This window comes from Acartia tonsa, chromosome 6 (assembly GCF_053477335.1).
Source record: "Acartia tonsa isolate MP-2025a chromosome 6, ASM5347733v1, whole genome shotgun sequence".
In the NCBI taxonomy this organism is placed as follows: Eukaryota; Metazoa; Arthropoda; class Copepoda; order Calanoida; family Acartiidae; genus Acartia; species Acartia tonsa.
In genome coordinates this window covers 28,452,830-28,473,935 of record NC_137265.1, presented here as the reverse complement: position 1 = coordinate 28,473,935, position 21,106 = coordinate 28,452,830, and the positions used below count along the sequence as shown (strand labels likewise).

Genomic DNA, 21,106 nt, shown 5'->3' with positions numbered 1-21,106 from the left:
CTCCCGTAAAAGCCTTCAGAAATTGCCTCAGGTGATGATATTTCACATCTCCAGGGCGGGGTATTGGTTATAGTTTTCAACTAGCAATAACAGCACCTCTCTATTCGATCATTGGTTACTGTATCGCCACTGCGCAAAGTTGTCGTTATTCATAAAATTAAAACAACATTTTTAAAGTTTCTTGACAATTATACTAACAAACAATGTATCATAACTTTACAATCATTTATGATATTTATCTTAAGAATGCTTTTAAAATGAAATAAATAAATTACTAATTTTGGCTAAAGTAGCAATTATCTTCATATTTTGATTTTAAGCAATTTAGTTGGGCCATCTAACAACAAAAAGTTGAACTATGTATATAACAAGTTTTTGTTTGTGGTAACTGTTGACGTGAAAATGGGCGGGACTTAAATGAAATTAATAGGTTTAAGTTTGAAAAAAGGGGCGTGGCATATAAGCTCAACAAATCTATAAATAAATCTAAAAAAAACAAGATGATATCATCCATAATATGATAAAAGTGTAGCTCTGTAATCAAACGGTAAAACAAACGATCATTAACACTTGAGGAATGTCAACACATTATAAGCAGAATATTAATTTAAAAGTATATACAAAATTCTATATGAACTTGTTGCAAAATTTGGTAAAAACAGGATTCTGTTTTTGACATATATATATTCTTGAAAAAAAAGGAATTTTCTTCTTTTTTCCGCTATGATCTGAAAATTTATAAATACACTTCCTTAGAAGCACTTAAACATTATATGCTTTATTTCCTACATTTTAGAGAAAAGGGTAATAACAAATAATTAATTATTCTTACTTAAAAGTAGTGCAGTGTGTTTGTTTAGCATTGGAACATCTTATAATCCACGGGATTGATTTAAAATATTTTTTTGAGGGTTCCATCACCCTCCTAAGAGAAATCGCAATTAAAAGAGAAAAATTTTCAATATTAAAGCTAAAATTTAAAATGGAAATTCTACCTCACCCTGTAGAAAGTAGTAAACAAAAAATTTGGGATTCAATTTTTTTCTGGAGGTAATTTCTTTTGGGAGGGTTAGGGTACTTGCACACTTACCCCAAATGGATAAAAAATCTCCCGGTGACCTCTAAGGGAAAGTCGTATTGGTTCAGCATATTCATAAGAATCATTTGGTACAGAAATCCTGTTACTTTAAATGAGGTTTACCTTAACATACTATTACTTACTAAAAATCCAGGGAATTTAAAAAAAAGTATGACAAATTTGAAAAAAACTTTAGAACTTAAGTAGGTCAAAACTGCACACAACTGCACCTGTTTAGAATTGTTAGTGTAGCAAAGTTTTTCCACAATTTACGATATCCAGGGAGAAGTGGACATTGAACTGTAAATTACACAGGTACCAAAAGTTTTCCACGTTATCTTATTCGTTGACTACTTTTAAAAAAATTTTAATTAGTTGATTTCAAACTAGTACTGTCTAAACTTTTCAACCAATAATTTTAATCTAAAAAAGGGATAATTTATTTTATCTTCATTGGGAATGTATATTAAATCCATGATGACGATAACTTTTGTTTAGTAAATAATAAATATTCAAATACGCAAAACCTTATGACGACGGGCACAGTGCAACATAACCTCCCCCCCCCCCCCCCCAAAGATAAACACACAAATTCATATATTGTTCTTTATCGCTAATAATACAGTTAGCTTATTTTTGCTGCCCTACTTATGGATATAAATATCCTTTTTTATAATAAAAGTTTTGGGTTACTTTTATCCCAAAATATTTAGTATTCATGGCACGTCTTCTCAACTAAACTTTTACTAAATGATGACATGTCACTTAATGCCACATTAACCCGTCAATCCTTCTTCAATTTTTTCAGGGCTCGGCAGCCGTAGCCTCAGCCTTTAAATCAGCCGAGCAGCTTAATCAGTCACCCAATACGCCTCAGCCTAGTGAGCCTTAATCGCAGCTGCGCGGCTTAAGGAAAACATAAGCCACTCACACCCTATGCCACCCGCAGTCTCAGCCACAAAATTTTGATTCAGCCGCACTAAGCCTCAGCCACTTCCATCACAATAAGCCTTAGCCTCATCCGCAAATTAGAATTCAGCAACAGCCAAGCGGCTGCCGAGCCTCAATTAAAATAAGCCAAAAATTTGGGGGAGCTTTGGAAAATTTTTTGGAAATAATTTGCCAAAAACATGCCTGATTTATTATAATAAGGGTGTTAATATTTTTTTTTAGGGCGAATTAAAATATTTTGTGATGGTTATGCCCCCCAGTTGGGACGGAGAGGAGGGGAATCTTATACATTTTTTAGTTAGGGTTGAAAATAGTATTATCTTCCTTGGGTGTCCTTGAAACTACTGCAGACTTAGAATTATATGAAGTTAATTCTTGGTGATCAATTTGAATTAACTAACAATTAATCCGAGAAGTAAAGTTTGATTTAGTTAAATGCAAGATATACAGGGTGTTTTTTAATCAGATTTCCTTAAATTTTCTCATTCAACTTAAATTTAAATTATTAAATTAATCAAATTATAAAATATTTATTACACTCTTTAAAATTTTTAACCCAGGGGTAAAGGGGAACGTAACTGAAGCTTTTTTGATGCAGGGTGGGGGGGGGGGGGGGGGCTTGTTTCTCCGCAACCAATTGATGAACAGTGTAAATTTTTATGAATATCTTATGATTTCGAAGTATTTTTTTCTGGATAAATTTTGTTTTCATTGCTTTTAAGCGAAAAATCTTAAATTTAATTAATTGCCCATTGGTTCCTCCCTTACTCCCTGAATGTTTCCTCTTACACTTTTGGCGATTCCTGTGAAACCTCTAACTTAAACGTAAAATTTTAATGGGAAGGGGTAAACTTTTTTATGGCACCTCATAATTCGTTTTGGAGGAGTGTGGTGAGGATCAATCCTTTACCACCAACCCATTAACGTCCTTGCGATAGAAAGTTTTTATTTATCAAATATTTTTTTTCACATCACTTTGCAACCAGACTGTCGATAAACTAGTTTCATTTTGATTGGTAAGGTTAACTAAAAAATTTGTATAATGTTAAAAAAAATTTATAATAATACTTAATACTCATGTCAATAAATAATTCACTGTTCGTTGCCTAGATTATGCAAAGAAAAAATAAAGTCATTTCGAAATAATAAGAATAGCTTCTAGCTTTCTAAGTTCAACAGGGTATTACAAATATTCTGGATGAATAATCCATAATATCAGAATAATTATATGTCAACAAAATGATTCCTAGAACAACAGGGTATTACAAATATTCTGTATACATAACCCATAATACTAGAATAATTGTACTTCAACACAATGACTCCTAGAACAACAGGATACTGCAAATATTCTTGATGCATAACCCATAATACCAGAATTATTGTATGTCAACACAATGACTCCTAGAATAACAGGGTACTACAATATTCTGGATGCATAACCCATAATACTAGAATTATTGTATGTCAACACAATGACTCCTAAAATAACAGGGTACTACAATATTCTGGATGCATAACCCATAATACTAGAATAATTGTATATCAACAAAATGACTCCTAGAACAACAGGGTACAACAAATATTCTGGATGCATAATTAATAATACTAGAATATTTGTATGTCAACACAATGACTCCTAGAACAACAGGGTATTACAAATATTCTGGATGCATAACCCATAATACTAGAATGATTGTATGTCAACACAATGACTCCTAGAACAACAGGGTATTACAAATATTCTGGATGCATAACCCATAATACTAGAATAATTGTATGTCAACACAATGACTCCTAGAAGAACATGTACAACAAATATTCTGGATCTATAACCCATAATACTAGTATAATTGTATGTCAACACGATGACTCCTAGAACAACAGGGTACTACAAATATTCTGGATGCATAACCCATAATACTAGAATTATTGTCTTAATGTATATAATCAGAGAGGGATAAGTCTTCTGAATATAAAAACAGCTTACTTCATTCTTTACAACATTTAAACTTTTGAACTTTGGATACACCATTATATAGATAATCAAAGGGTTGGATGTCTGTTGGGTAACACAATACCTAACGGGCGAATGGACGCTTTATACCACTTTTATAAGACGCGGAGAATTCTAGAACCTAAAGTTTCACTGAACCCAATATAAGTAATCATTAAATAGAAAATATTTTAGTAAAATGTTTAATATTAATTGCTTTTTTTCTGGTTGAAAAAATTGAGAAAAATATTTTTTTATATATATGATATCTCTTCAAGTAAATGGATAATTAGTACAGAAAAGAGAAAATAAAATAATTATTCTACATTTTTTATTTATCTAATTCTACCCTTCCATATAGTAGCATAAAACCTGTCATGGAACGATACTAAACCTTTCTAAAATTGCGTAAAGTTCGATGATGCCGTTCATGAGACCCTACCAAACAAACTTACATTTAACCAGCTACATATAAGTTTTAAATAACTTAAAATTATTATCTATTATTGAAAATCTTATAAAAACGTCGTTTGAATATTTTCTTTTTATCCCCTATTGTTGAAGATGGATGCATATATAGTTTCAAGGATACAAGGATAATACAATGTACAAGAAAAATCCCCAACCCCATCATTGCATATATTATGAGCCTTCTTTAGCTAGAAAACTTGATGATGGTGAAATAGAAGCAAAATCGTTTCTTGCCTCCCTGATTTATTTTACAATTTCAGCAATTATTTTCAATTTTGGTATAAAATGCATTCTATAAAAAACTAGATCGAATATGGCCATAACAGGCAATGATGAAATTAAAAGCAATTATCCTATAATATAAGTAATAAGGCTTTTTGTCTGAAGATAAAGATCTCGATATATACATGTCCGAATTGGGATCCTTTATATCCTGCTAAGGTGGTTTCAGGCTATTTTCCTGACATCTCCCGCCCTTCCCGAGAGGCTAGGGTGAATCAACTAGTTTATTAAAAAATATATAAAAGACTTATTTACTTAGTTGCTTTACAAGTAGTAATACAATTAAATTATGATCAGTCAGCAACAAAAATTCGACTACAAAAACTAAGCCTCGCATATTTACATAAAGACAGACGGATAGACATAAATATTGACTCTATTGAGCGAAGCTAAGAATTATCTAAAACGCTATTCGTGTTAAATTGAAAATAAATTCTTCTTTAAATTTATATCTATTAGTAAGAAATAACCTTTTAGGTAATTACATTTTTAGGTGAATACATTTTACAATCTGCGTGTGGACCTTTTTTTGTGAGGTGTCGGGTTCGAGTTTGGAACACACTGCGATATACTAAAGGTACCTACTGCTGCCCATAGATGCAATTTATTATAATACATAGTTATGACTTCGATATAAAGGTCATGCAATCAAAGGTTTTTTGTATCCAATATTATACCCCGGATATTTGAACAGAAAAGGCGACATTGCTTCCTAAGTTATCCTTTGTTGTATCAGCTGTAATGTTAAAGTATCATGTACAGCAGCGTCGTTCTTAAAGTTAATATTTCTTGTAGTGGGGTATAGTATGCTAGTGGCTGCGCCCATAGCATCCAGTGGCTCCGTGTTCGAATGAAAAAACACGGAAAGAAAAATAGTTTATATTCATCAGGGGACCTTTGTAAAGTTTTATTAAAATGGAGAATTCAATCGGTTTAGTAGCAGATTAAATAAAATATTTCTGCTATTTAAAAATCTAATACAAATTATTAAGTGTTCTAATCTAAAAATAATTAAATTTTACTGCTATGCTATTTACGTATCGTATAATCCTTGTTATAGTTTAATCAAATTAAGAAGTTTTTGTTTATTGTCTGTTTGCTTGATAAATGCCAACAGGGTAGATTTTTTGGTTCCTAATTTGCGGATTTTTGTTTTGGTTTATTTGTGTTTGTTTGACTTTATTGTGGTAGTTAATAGACACAACCCAATCTTTCCAGATCTTGTATAATTTTTTGAGGAACACGACTCCAGTGACGTCATATTTTTCTTTCCCGAAAAAGGGAAGGGGGGAAGAAAAAAAGAGGGGAAACAATTATGGCCCAAACTTTTATAGCAATAATTCTAATCTACAGAAAGGATAATCAAGATAAATGTTGTATGATTTTAGTAACACATAAATATTTTGGTGTCATTATTATTATTTTCCCTGAAGCAAAGCCCATTATGCTAGGGGATAAGCTACATATTATAAAACCCTTTTACATTTTTTTCTTCTAAAATGTATATATGTATATATATTATTTTTTTCTCAAACGTATCTATTTGTTTCTTGTGTAAAACTATGTCAGACCCTTTCTTTCTAATATTCTCACTCAAACAATCAAATAACAGAAATGTAAAGATTTAAAAATGTAAAAAAAATATTTTTAAAATTTAGATATTTTATTCTATTATTCAAAGTATTAAGGCTTAAATGTCTTACCGCAAATTAAAAACCATATCTTTTAACCGACTATTACATATTTCTTTCGCCCTGGCCACAAAAGTTCTAGAATCGGCTGCAACAGTTTTCTTCTTTGAAGTCCAAAATTTAATTTTATCTTGTGTGTGGTAAAAATACAAAACAGAAATGATGCTGTGAGTATTGGTGCAAAAAATATGACGTAACAAAAAAAATTAGCCAATGAGAGGCCGTTATTGACCAATGGTGAAATTTATAGTGGACTCTCATTGGCTAATTTTTTTTGTTACGTCATATTTTTTGCACCAATACTCACAGCATCACAGAAATCTTTTATTCTGATATGTTTGGGAATATCTCTTAAACTTTGAAGATATAATTTGTCAGTTCTTTTACCTAAAAATATTTATTGACCATTTAACCCCCCCCCCCCTTTCTTTAAAAATTTAAAGTTGAACTTTTTAAATCGTACCTAGGGGGGGCTCTAACCCTGTGGGGCCCTTTCCCTATAGGGTAATATTTCTACGAGGCATTTCTAGCCTGAACTTTATCTAAACTAACTTAAATTACTTTGTAAACCTCTTTTTCTATGATGCAATTTAAGGGAAACCGCCGGTTTTTCCATATCTTTTAAAGAAATAAACAAAAAAGTACCTCTAGGTTAATTTTCATTAAAATATTTATTTTAGAAAAATGTAAATATGTATGTATAGTTAGAATGTAAGATGCATTGGTAACAAATGATTTTAAGGGATAAGGCAATGTATGATAAATTGATGTAAACAATTATTTATGTAAAACAAAATAGCCCCTTATGTTAAAAATATTGGTTGAAAAGTTTACTCACTACTAGTTTAAACCAACCTATCAAGATTTAATAAAATTCTGCAAAATTTAAAGCAAACAAATAAGAAAATTTGCAAAACTTTGGGTACCAGTGTAATTTACAGTCCAATGTCCCCTCCCTCCCTGGTTGGTAACCCTTTGAATAAACCCAAATGTCATGTAAATCCTATTTTATTGGCGAAACTGAATTTGCAAATTAACAAATGCATTATCTGCATGCATAACTATAGATTGATAGTTAGGTAGCTGCTGATTATATAACATAGATGACTGTAGATATATAGTGAGGTAGTTGTTACTGAAGAGATACCTATAAATGGATAGTCAGGTAGTTTGTTTTGATTAGATAGATGGATAGTCAGGTACTGATTAGATAACATAGATTACTGTACACAAATAGTAGTTAAAGTTTCAAAACCAACGGATGAAAGAACGTGTTTATAAATCTTTAATGATCAATATCTGTTCTACCGCTGTTTGATTAAATCTCAGTTGCTAGAATGTTATTGCTGTGCTACTTGTGGACAAAATTGTCCACGTTTTTGATAAATAAATATTTTTCATAATTTTCTTATAATCTAAAAATTAATATAAAATATTTTCATTTCCTCTATAATAAGAAACATAATGAAAGATAGGAAAAGAAATAAGCTATTTCTTTTTCCATTAGTCGGAATATTATTTCTATATGTTAAAAATGAAAGGGTGGTATATTCCCTCTAACCAAAAGTGGACCATAAACCCCCTCCCATTTAGAAAAGAAATATGGGGAGAGTGGGTCATTTAATAGATAATGCCTCGTTTGCTTTATGACTAACTCCTTTGGGACTATTCCGTGACTAAATTTACCCAACCTAACCTAAAAAAACACTCCAACTAAGACAGTTATCTTTATTTTGTACATTGAACAAGTATCAAAGCTATAATCTGTTTGATAAAATAAAACCATTAGCCCGTCGACTTACAGCTTGAATAATTGAGTATTTCATTAAACAATCTAATTAAAAAAGGCAATCAAAATAAAATTTTCTATTTTGATAAAGTTGTTGTGTTACTGAACGCACACCTAAAATGGGGGTACGGGGTTTCTGATTGGTGCACCACTGGCTAATTAGAGGGATATTGCCGCGAAAGGATTGATTTTTCTACCTTTCAGTAATAATGATAAATCTCCTGGAAAACGGTGTTCTTCAAATCTTTTGAATTTTTATACTAGCACAGCTTCATAATAACTAGAAGTAGACAGGGATAGAATATTGGTTCATTAAGTTGAGTGACCGTGCGGGGTTTTGTATAAGTCATTTCTCAAAATATTTGACGTTGTATTATTAAAATAGGAACTTTTATTATTGTCAATTACTTGCTTATCTTTTTTTAAAAATATATAGTTAAAAATATTTTTGCGTGTGTAATCGAATAAACACCTAGGAAAATATGACCCGAAGTTTTTTACCTATACAAATATGAGCAGCATGTTTTATTACCATACGTTATTGGTGTATTTCATAATTGTAGAAACAAAACTTTCCACTCCTAATTTCTTTATCATTTATTTTTATTTTGTATAATTTTTATTCTCTTAAGCATGTTAGTTTTTTTTCATAAATTTATTTGAATGGAAATATAAGTTATTTTCTTTTCCACAGACACATTTGTCATATTTGATTTGCATGTTGTAAGAATATACATAGAAAGATATCATTATTAGCAAGGATAATTATACATTTCAAGGATTTATTTCTTTTTAGGGTGGTTGACTTACCTCCCTCTCTCAAGCTGCACTAAAACTCACCCTTTGAAATAACATGAAAATAATGTTTTTTTTTATATCATGACTAACCCCAAACTTTGCGGCTGGCGCATATATTTACGGTGCCCGTAACCTAACCTGACCTAATGTATCGACCATCCCCCCTTCTTTTCAATTTATTTCAAAAATGTTGGGGGGGGGGGAGGTGAAATTTGAATGAAATTGCAGTTTCTTAATAAATTTTCAAAGCAAAACTATATTACAGAATGTTTATCCATCTACCTGTGCTTAAGAATATATTAATGGAACATATGAGTTATACAATAATCATTTTTCTTTACAAATAAGCAAAGAGGAAGGAACAACCATCAATAATTATTTTCAGGATGTTAGTTAATTACTAATTAGCAATCTAGACAGAAAACAATAATTTGATAAATATAATTCAATATCCGGATCTACTGCATTTCACGGTAAGCAATATTTCCAAAAATCTATAAATTTTAAAGACTGCTAGCTGCCTAACGGCTGAACGTACAGATCATGCCTGCACACTGTTTTAAGCGGCATAAGAAGGCATACAAATAATCTGGAATAGCCATAAATCAATAATGCATAATTATCTCGCAGTGCAGAGAAATGCGCAAAAAAGACCTATTTTACGCGGTTTTTCTTCAGTGAAGCTTTCCCTGTGCATTCTTGGATCTTGGCTATTCCAGATTATTTGTAGGCCTTCTTATGCTGCTTAAAATGGTGTGCGGGTATGATCTGTACGTTCAGCCGTTTGGCAGCTAGCAGCCTTTAAAATTCATAGATTTTTTGAAATATTGCTTACCAGCAATATTTTACCGTGAACTGCAGTAGATCCCAATATCCTTTTTCAAATAGGTATTCTAAGGGATAAGACAGTGGAGATAAATTGATGAACACTTCCAATCATCATAAACAATTAACCCAAGCTGTATATAATTATTGGAGGAAATGTTTAAACACTGCTAGTGCGTACCTTTAAATCTTAATCAAATAAAAGTATTTGAAGTTCTAAGCAAAATAATGAGAGAAGAAGTTAAAAAAAACTTTGAGGACCAGTAAAATTTACAGTTCAATGTCCACTTCTTCCCTGTGTACTATGGATGCTTTTTTAGCTCATATTTGCTTATGGAAATAGTTCTTTTAAAATCTAGCTATACTTGATAATAAAAGAAAATGGTTATTTGAGTTTGAAAACTTGTTGTTGCTGCGCTTATTTATGACATAACTGTCCTTGTTTTTAGAACAAGCCATATTGAATGAATTGGTGTGTATTAACTTCCACACAATTATCATATTATAAATAAAAAAATTGTATATTTTTATAACCAAAGCGTCTACGCGCCTAGAAACCTCTAGTGGCACTTAAATTTTTTTTTTAAATCAAACCCTGCGTAAAAAATTTAATATTTTTGGTATTTTTCGGCGATTACTCTTGGAAGGGTGGTGGGTGGTAGGTAATATTATGCGGAAATGATTACACACTCACTGAATTTTATATTGAGGCGAGAATGTTTTATTGGAAAAAACTTGGATTTATTGGCACAAAATTTGGTAGGGTTTTAAACATTTTTTCAGTTTCCTCTTTTAATTCAAATTTTCCAAAAAAAGTTTTACATGATAGAAGCTTAGATTCAATTAAAATTCTTGAGGTTATGAAAACAAAGTTGAGATTAAATACCAAAATAGACCTCATTTTTAATAATCTCAAAATACAAATTTGTAAAGTTGTCATAGAATTAACCCTTAACGAAAAAAAAAATAAAAAACATAGAATCAATTTATCTTTGGCCGGGGCTAACTAAACTGAAATTAATTCACTTTTATTTACTCTCTGCAGAAAATTGTATATAGTACCATACAATAAACAAGTATTATATCCTTTGACTATAACAAATTGAAGATTATAATTTCAATGTAGAATAATGCCTCAATTCCTATTCAAACTGCAGGAGAGTAACCTAAATAGATGCAGACTATTTTGTTTGAAGTATTTTTTATTTGAAAACCTATTTCTCAGGCAAGAAGTAAAGAATATAAGAGAAGAAACAAAGCAGGGTGCTGGGCTAATCACTATTCCCTTGGTTAATAACATATAATTAATTACAAGTAAAGATTTGCTACTTAGTCAGACATGTGACATCAATGGTTAGGTTAGGGTGTATGCCTTTACCAATTAAATAGAGTGTAACTTATTACATTCATATTTGGAACTTTTAACATATTTTGTTTGTACTACCAAATGGTTGTCTCTAATTTTTTGTCCAAACGGTTCCAGGACAAACGCATGAGTCCAAAATGTCGGAGAGGACAAACGCAGGAGTGTTAAAATATTAATTTAAGTAAGTATTTCTATACAGTTTAGGTTAAGTTAAGATATGAATATACAAATAAGCCCCCCGCAGGGGTTTGGCATTTAAAAAACCTAAGATATGGTTTAAAATAGGTTAGGTTAGGTTAAGTGTCTACTCCTGTGTTTGTCCACTCCGACGTTTGGGACTCATGCGTTTGTACTAGGACCGTCCAAACATCCAGAGTATTTGGATAGGTAACACCCAACAGACAACTAATTCTATGATTGCATGGCCTTTGTCTGGAAATCCGAACTGTGCATGATAATGAGTTGTGTCTATTTTGGACAAAGGTATTTACCCTACTCTATCTATTAATGTCGCGCATATGACATAGCGTAGAAGAATTTTTTTTTAATGTCTTCAGTTATGACGCGATGATGAGCCAAAATTTAAACCCTCATCTCCCCAATGATTAGCGTATTGATAAAGCCATAGTCGCGGATTAAAAAAAGGGTTAAAGAATGTTCCGCCTCTTATCCTTATTCCTCATGCATGTAGGACACATGTGAACAAATAAATTTCCACCTCTTATCCTTATTTCTCATGCAAGTAGGACACATGTGAACAAATAAATTTCCAGTGCCAAAATCTTTTATTGAACAACCGTAGCACAGAAAAATTTATGTCGCTGAAAATTTAATCAATATCATGGCAACTTTTTAGGAGCAAAGCTAAAATATATTTTTAATGCCGTCCGTTAGTCAAAGCTCTGGCTCATTTTTATAATCTGGCTTATTCTTATTGTATAAGGGGTCTTAAGGGATGAGACAACGATTTGCCTGGAGGGTAATTGTAAACACTCCATAACCCTCCCCCCATGGACGTGCTTGTGTACAGTCCATCCCAAAGAAAAACAACAAAATTACTTCTGGTTTAGATTAAAATTAGTGGTTGATAAGTACTGATAATTTAACCCTACTAATCAAGTATTAACCAAAGTACCTAAGTTTTTAGCCAACAAATGAGAGAGCATGTTTATAAACTTTGGACACTAGAATAATTTACAATCAAATGGCAAATTCTTGGGTTTTACTCTACAAACATTAATTTTCTTTGCCAACACTAAAATATTAATTTTCTCATTATGCTCAAATTACTTTAAATAAGCATTATTGCTTTTTCTTTTTAACAAATTATAAACTTTGCAGGGAAGGAAAGGATAATAATATAAAAAAATAATCTTTCTCCCTTTTGTTTCTTTCTATTTTAACAAACTAATTATCGGCTGCGCCCCTATCATCTAGGTGCTCTATAGTCAAAGGGTTCAGAAGGGGGTAGAGAAATTGCTCAAACCCATCAAAGGCTTAAATCTAAAAGTAATATAGATAATAACGAGAAAGACTAAACTACATAATGTTTGTGTCACTTTTGAGTAAGACGATTCATATGACGTCATATAAAGGGAAAAGAAAAAGGGAAGGGCGGAAGAAAATCTCTTCAAAAGAGATGGGAGAAAAGGGAATCGTCTTCCTCAAAAGTGACACAAAAGTTATGTAGTTTAGTCTTTCTCGATAAAAACCAGCCCGGGACACATGTGAAGCTTTTCTGAAAAGGACATCTCAATAGGATCAAAAGATCGAAATTTATAAAAGGAAAATGGCAGAATATTTCATATATTTACTGTTGGCAAGAATAATTTCTTGTTCCTTCCCTGGTATTTTAGAAAATTAATTCTGAAGCTTCTCCACACTAAAATAAGACATTAGCCATACGAATTCCATATGTCCAGATGTTTCTATAGTCTGGAAAAGGTTCAGAAATTAGTATAAGTTTAAGTAAATTTGTCGTATCATGAAAATTTATATTCCCCAAGTTATAATTAGCCATATCTGGCGAAGATACGATTTTGCCATATCTAAATTGGATGAAGATTAGGTTACAAATTTTAAAATAATAATTAATCAAAGTAACATTGTCATTACCCAGAACAGGGTTAAATATAACCTTTTTAGTAATTAAAAAATGAGATTTGTAAAAGATAAATTTCTAATAGCTTTAACACTTCAAATTTAAATATATTTTTAAAATCTTTTAATTTATCCCTTAAAAAGAGGCAGTATAAAAAAGAGGTTGACAGTAAAATGGGTAAAGGAAAATAGCAATGTATATGAAAAAAGGGAAGGGTAAAAAAAATAGGGTAGCTATGAGAAGGGAAACATTAATGTGGGGAAGAAGTCAAAATAGACAGAAAAGAGAAGGTAAAACGGAAAATACTGCGGTTGCGGCGTCCCTAGCACTGAGGGGTTTTGCTTCTGTGGGATGGCCCCCATCCCAAAATTATTTTTATTCAAAAAGTACTCCCATATTTAATGACGTCGACTAATATAAAGCTTCCTTGACAAACATTATAGATAATACATATACACCAGAAACCTATATAATATTTGGTTAAACAAAAAATATATTTCTAACTATAATAAATAACACAACATAATAGACTTTAGATTTTAAACTTTATTTTTTTTAAATTGCACATTTAAAAATTACATATTAATCAATCTTAATATCTTTTGGTTCACAAAATTAATTTGTATTCTTTTTCACTTTTATAGTTATGTCTTTGGGTTGGTATAGCAACATCTTTAATCACATTGCTGCGGCTGTTTGTGGTTTGATATAGTTAAGAATAATTTGTATACTTTTTTTCACTTTTATAGTTATATCTTTGATTTGGTATAGCTACTTATTTTATCACATTGCTGCGGCTGTTTCTGGTTTGTAAATAAAATTAATTGGTATTCTTTTTCACTTTGATAGTTATGTCTTTGGCTTAATAGCCAAGTCTTTAATCACATTGCTGCGGCTGTTTCTTTTTTCTAGTTGAAGGGGGTTAGACAGGGTGTTGCTGATTCCTACTGATTCCTTTCTTGAATCTGCGGGGTTTGTTCCAACTGCAACTTTTTCTTGATGTCTATGTGTGGTTGTGGATTTTGTTTTGCAGCTTCATTCGAAATCTGTAAAAAAAATATGGATTTAATATTGAATTTATTAACAACTTATGTAATACAAACGGCTGCGCTACTAGAATATAGGAGCTTTGTATACGAGGGTAAAGAAAGTGAGAAAATAGCATAAAAAACAAACTTAGTTATAAAATTAAGTAGCTAAAACCACCCAGGGACCTATGAAAAGCTTTCATATAATGGAGAACTATATCAATTCAGTAGTTAACGAAATCTTAAGCTACAGACAAAAAAATCTTATTACTTTAAAAATAGGATAGTTTTTTTTACTTGTAGATAAAGATCTAGCCCGAAATTGGAAGTCCAAATTAATTGTACTTTTCAGGGAGGCTTTACAAATCTCTTTTGTGTGGTTTTAGGCTATTTTTCTGACCCCTTCACATTTCCCTAAAATCTAGAGGCAAAGCAACTAGTAATAATAATTTTCATAGAATTGACTTCAGTTACGTTAATAATATTTCTTAAACAGAACAATCTAAAATGAACATAATACAAATTAAAGTAAATAAATAAATGCCTTTATCATAAACCAATAATTAAGTATAGAAATACCTGATATCATGAAGACATTGTATATTTACAACTACTTCGTCTGTTCGCCATGAGATAATTTCCCGACTGAATGTTTAGGGTTATATCAGGGTTACCAATTTTTGATAATTCCAAAATTATGCAAAATATTTTAATAACAAATTTCTGCATATTTTTAGTTTTTAACTGGCGTCATTTTCGTTTAAAGCTTTTAATCAAATTAGAATGCAAAAATTTTACATTGATTATTGTTTATGATATGGTAACCATGAAAGTTTTTATGACTTTTTACAAAGCGGTCAAATTAATGGGGGTGGGGACTCTAAAGTGGGAGTGAGGGATTGATAACATATGCATTGTATATTCTCTAAAGAAAGTGTTAATTCATTTTAGCACAGGTCAATTAGAAAATTTGATAAAATATTTTTTCGTATTCATGAGAACCGGTTCCTATCCACCGGATTCAAATGAATACGAGAAAATATTTTTTATAGTCGAAAAAATTTAATTTTTAAATATTTGGCTCTTTAATACATAACTTTTATTTACTTAATTCTTCCATATACTTTTAAAATTAGTTATACATATTTTGTGTTCTTAAAATTTTTGGTGTAAAAATAATTTAGAGACATACAAATCCCAGATAACATCTTTGAATTAATGTGTGACGTTTTTGGCAAAACAAATGAATAATTATAAAATTGAAAAATGCCAAAGATACACAAATTGTTTTTTTATAGGCATAAAATCTATATTATTAGCTATTTTGTATGAATGTATAATACCCTCGCTAAGTTTTAAATTACTAATGTGTTCCCTACCAAGAAAGGTCATATAACTTACATTATCTCTACTCCCCCTTTTATGCTTGAAATAATAAATTTCCCCTGTACAGAATATGAATTTAGCCAAATGTTAGACACATCTTTTATTGATGAAAAAATAAGTTTGATTCCTGGTTTAATTAAATAATTCTACAAAAAAATTAGGGTATTAAATAAGATGCTGATTGGTTCACAAACAAAGTTACCAAAGAAAAATCTTGGAATATTTAGAACACACAAAGATATTAAAGAAAACAATATTTTAGTTTATCTATAATGAGGATAATTATCCTCAGCTTAGCCATGTTAATTTAGTGTTGTTAGACGTGAATGACCAGGGTTTTCTTATCCTTGTATGAATGGTTACTTTGTATTACTCTCACATATATTTGGGATGTGCTGAATTTTAATTTCCAAATGTGTACGCAGTTTCCGCGGTGTTTCCACATCTCAATATTTACCACTAGCTAAAAAAGCTTCAAACTTCCAAACTTTCAAAATATTGAACGTATGAACGATTTATACACTCAAAACTTAATTTTCAAAATTTTTATTTTTTTAAAAGTTTGATGCTTTTTTAGCTAGTAGTAAATATTGTGATCGGATGAGGAAACACCGAGGAAACTGCGTACACATTTGGAAATTAAAATTCAGCACATTATCTTTGGGGTTATCCAGGAAAGTAAAGATACACAGATTTTATACATAATATAATTTGTTGTGCTCACAAATATAAGGTGATATTAGAAAAAATTTAAATAATCAAAATGTAAAGATATAAAGGTCGTAATAAAGAATATATCATAGTTATCTTCACTAAAACTTTCAGCTTCTTTCTTTAAAAGCCGCCGAGAAAATCATATTTACCCCATAGTGTTACAAACTGACTGACGGACGGAAAGACAGACATAGTGCATTATAGAGTAATTTCACAACTAAAAAGATTTAAAGTTTAGTATTTTTTAAAAAGACATTGGCATCTTTTTTCTTTTTCTGCTTGTAACTTTATCCGTGAAACTAATTGTTTTTAGTTGTATAATTAATATTCTCTTTATGGGATATTTAGTATTATAACACTACAATTTTTCCTCAAAATAAAAGTACTTTGAGTAGCTATCTAATACCTATGATTGTGGATATAGGTTTCAAGGAGTCCCTGTTAAAATACCATGTAGAAATCATATGATTATGTCAATACTATGTTTACCATGACTACTTTTATATAACGACCCTTTGTCAGGGGGAGGGAGTGGACATTTGGATGTACAATTTTTAAACACGTTTTCTCATTTTTACTTAAAACTTTGTGAATTCTTATTAAATCTTGATTGGTTGGTAAAAACTAGAACTGTCCAAACTTTGAAACAAATGATTTTAATCTACAGAAGGGTAATTTTGTTTATCATAATTTTGTGTTTTTATAATTTTTATTGTCGATTGCTCTTTGTCGACATTTATCAATATTTCTAGGTCTTACACGTTGTGTATACTTTTTAAATTTATATTAATGCATTGGGCTAGATTTACTGAAAAGCTAGCTTTAAAACAAATAAGAAATTATATTAGCATATATTTTTACTAATGGTTTTCTGGTAGGGAAGAGTTATTACTTTGTATCATGCATAGTCATACCCTATATGTCCCGCTTATGGGCAAACGTCTTTAAAATAAGACAAGGCTCCAAGAATAGTTAATTAATGGACCTTTATCATGTAAAAATTTCGTGTATATTGCACTTTTTTTATGGTGAATTTTAATACATATTTTTGTGAAAATTGTCTTATAAGGTATCCAAAAAGTAGCTAAAAGGAACATATTTGAGGAATTTTAAACAGAAATTATTTTAAAACTTTATATGCAATTATTTTGAGTCACTAAAATTTTAAGACATTACCCAAAAACGGGACATTATAGACAATATCATTTGTTTTTATGCAATTTTTCTTTCATTACAAATAAGATACTCTTTTACAGCATATACATGTACTGTACATATAACCTATATACTGTTTGAAACAAGGATGAAAACATTCATAAAAGTAAAGCTTACCTATCAGTAACTAGAACAATTTTATATTGAAAAGTGTTTAAAAAGTCCAAAAATGTTTAAATAAGCATCCCCTAACAAAAAATCGAAACAAGAAACAAGTTTAAAATGTAAAATGGAAATTTCTGGTAATGATTAATGATTATATATTCCAAATTGTACCAATTGTTACAGGAATCATTATGCAAGGTTAGAAATAGATTGAAAATTTAAATAATAAAATTTCTTTCAGAATAGTTTTGAGAGCGAAGAACGCACGCTTATAAAAAATGCAATAAAATTTCATAAACTTCTTGTCCATAAGTCATTATATTATTTCTAGACAGAGTCCACTAAATTCAATAATATAATATATAGAGAAACCATATTTGAATTGATATAACTGCTAAACCAGTGATGAGGTGCTAGACAGTAAATTAATCCATCTCAATAATGATTGTTTTGGAGAAAAATGAAATCTCAATAATGATTGTTTTGGAGAAAAATGAAATAAGAACAATAAGTTATAAAATACTGTTCTTTTAACTTAACCTCTATAATATAATTACTATAACTATTCTAAAAAGAAGAATTTAATTAAAAATAATTTGGGGGGAGGGATAATCTTAGAGTCCATTGATTTATTTCTGCATCCCTGAGTGCCAGATAGTACAATTTTGGAATACATTTTAAGCACCTTGACTTTATCAACGCGCTTGATTTTATTCAAATTATACCTCTAATAATAAGAAAAACTTAACTTTTAACCAATTTGATCATTATGATTGGAAATATTGGCTCCACAACTCTGGTTCTAGTGAGACCAATTTGATCCTTATGATTGGAAATATTGGCTCCACACCTCTGGTTCTAGTGAGACCAATTTGATCCTTATGATTGGAAATATTGGCTCCACACCTCTAGTTCTAGTGAGACCATCCTTATGATTGGAAATATTGGCTCCACACCTCTGGTTCTAGTGAGACCATCCTTATGATTGGAAATATTGGCTTCACACCTCTGGTTCTAGTGAGACCATCCTTATGATTGGAAATATTGGCTCCACACCTCTGGTTCTAGTGAGACCATCCTTATGATTGGAAATATTGGCTCCACACCTCTGGTTCTAGTGAGACCATCCTTATGATTGGAAATATTGGCTCCACACCTCTGGTTCTAGTGAGACCATCCTTATGATTGGAAATATTGGCTTCACACCTCTGGTTCTAGTGAGACCATCCTTATGATTGGAAATATTGGCTCCACACCTCTGGTTCTAGTGAGACCATCCTTATGATTGGAAATATTGGCTCCACACACCTCTGGTTCTAGTGAGACCATTCATATGATTGGAAATATTGGCTCCACACACCTCTGGTTCTAGTGAGACCAATTTTATCCTTATGATTGGAAATATTTGCTCCACACCTCTGGTTCTAGTGAGACCAATTTGATCCTTATGATTAGAAATATTGGCTCCACACCTCTGGTTCTAGCGAGACCAATTTCGTCCTTATAATTGGAAATATTGGCTCCACACCTCTGGTTCTAGTGAGACCAATTTCGTCCTTATAATTGGAAATATTGGCTCCACACCTCTGGTTCTAGTGACACCATCCTTATGATTGGAAATATTGGCTCCACACCTCTGGTTCTAGTGAGACCATGATCCTTATGATTGGAAATATAGGCTCCACACCTCTGGTTCTAGGGAGACCAATTTCGTCCTTATGATTGAAAATATTGGCTCCACAGTCACACCTCTGGTTCTAGTGACCCCATCCTTATGATTGGAAATATTGGCTCCACACCTCTTGTTCTAGTAAGACCATTCTTAAGATTGGAAATATTGGCTCCACACCTCTGTTTATAGTGAGACTAATTTGATCCTTATGATTGGAAATATTGGCTCCACACCTCTGGTTATAGTGTGACTAATTTGGTCCTTATGATTGGAAATATTGGCTCCACACCTCTGGTTCTAGTGAGACCAATTTGATCCTTATGATTGGAAATGGAAACCCATTGAAAGAGATCTCATTTCATCTTTATTTATTTCCGCACATAAAACATCAAGAATATAGAGACGTGGATGCAGGGTTCTTTTTGCCCTTTAGATGTTTAAAACTGTTATTTCTGTTATTTCAATTGTGTGACAATGACATTTTTATGCTAAATCATACTATATAAAGTAGTAAGCTTTTTTGTCCTTAGCTATGGATCTCACTGAACTGATACAGATTCTCCTTTACAGTAAAGCTTGAAGTTTTTTAAAACTATTTTTGGACACAGAGAGAGAGAGAGAGAGAGATAAAAGGAGAGAGAGGAAAGGACGAGCGAGATGGAGACAGAGAGAGAGACAGAGATATAGCGAGAAAGAGTGAGAGAGACAGAGAGAGAGAGAGAGAGAGAAGGAGAGAGAGAGAGAGAGAGAGAGAGAGAGAGAGAGAGAGAGAGAGAGAGAGAGAGAGAGAGGAGAGAGACAGAGAGAGAGACAGAGAGACAGAGAGAGAGAGAGAGAGAGAGAGACAGAGAGAGAGAGAGAGAGAGAGAGACAGAGAGAGAGAGACAGAGAGAGAGAGAGAGAGAGAGAGAGAGAGAGAGAAAGTAGCAGAGAGATAAAGACTTAATAGTTATGTTGAAGATTCAAACTTTATTGACGGATCAATTTAACTTATTTGACTTGAGAGGGTTGGATAGATATTTTGGTTGCTAAATAGATATATATTAGGAAATATTGATGATACAAACTGTTGTAGAAATTTATGAAAGTCTAAGGGGTGGGGGATACAGGGGTGTCACTGCCCACTAAAAGAAAATTTGTGGGTGGTTATTGGATGTAAATTAGATTATCCCCCAAGAAAAAGGCTTGGACGTCCTTGAACATATTGGTTGATAGATATAATTGAACAGTTGTACAGATTGATTAATAGATTCTAAAATTTTTCCATGATAAGAAAAAAAAATAAAAAGATTATTATACAGATACATAGATTTTAAGTTCCCTTGGCTTTGCCTTTGTCTCCACTCCACCCAAATAAGAGGACTGAATTTGATGAGATTTCATTAACACAAATACAAACATCTACCTACTTTCCCTTTTTTCTAAGTAATTATTCCTGTCTTTTACTGTAACTGTTAGTGGTAAACTAGGCTATACACAGAAAACGCCTATCTTAAAAAACGCCCATCTCAGAAAAACGCCTAATACATATTTTACTTTGAAAATGCTCTGTTCTATTTCTAGCAATTAATTAAATAAGATGAATATATATTGTTATCATTAATAATTAAAATTTGTCAGACTAAGAAGAATCTTTTC

At 31.4% G+C, this 21,106-nt stretch overlaps 1 long non-coding RNA gene and 1 other non-coding gene across 2 annotated transcripts; both read right to left on the bottom strand.

The window, feature by feature from the left end:
• Positions 1-141, bottom strand: LOC145323517 (U4 spliceosomal RNA). The gene has a single exon (XR_013881012.1). It is a non-coding gene; the product is annotated as a U4 spliceosomal RNA (small nuclear RNA).
• A 14,162-nt stretch (positions 142-14,303) lies between these two features.
• On the bottom strand, positions 14,304-15,076 carry LOC145323330 (uncharacterized). The gene is made up of 2 exons (XR_013880922.1): positions 14,956-15,076; positions 14,304-14,394 (listed from the first exon to the last, which is right to left on the bottom strand). It is a non-coding gene; the product is annotated as an uncharacterized LOC145323330 (long non-coding RNA).
• Positions 15,077-21,106: the final 6,030 nt, after the last annotated feature.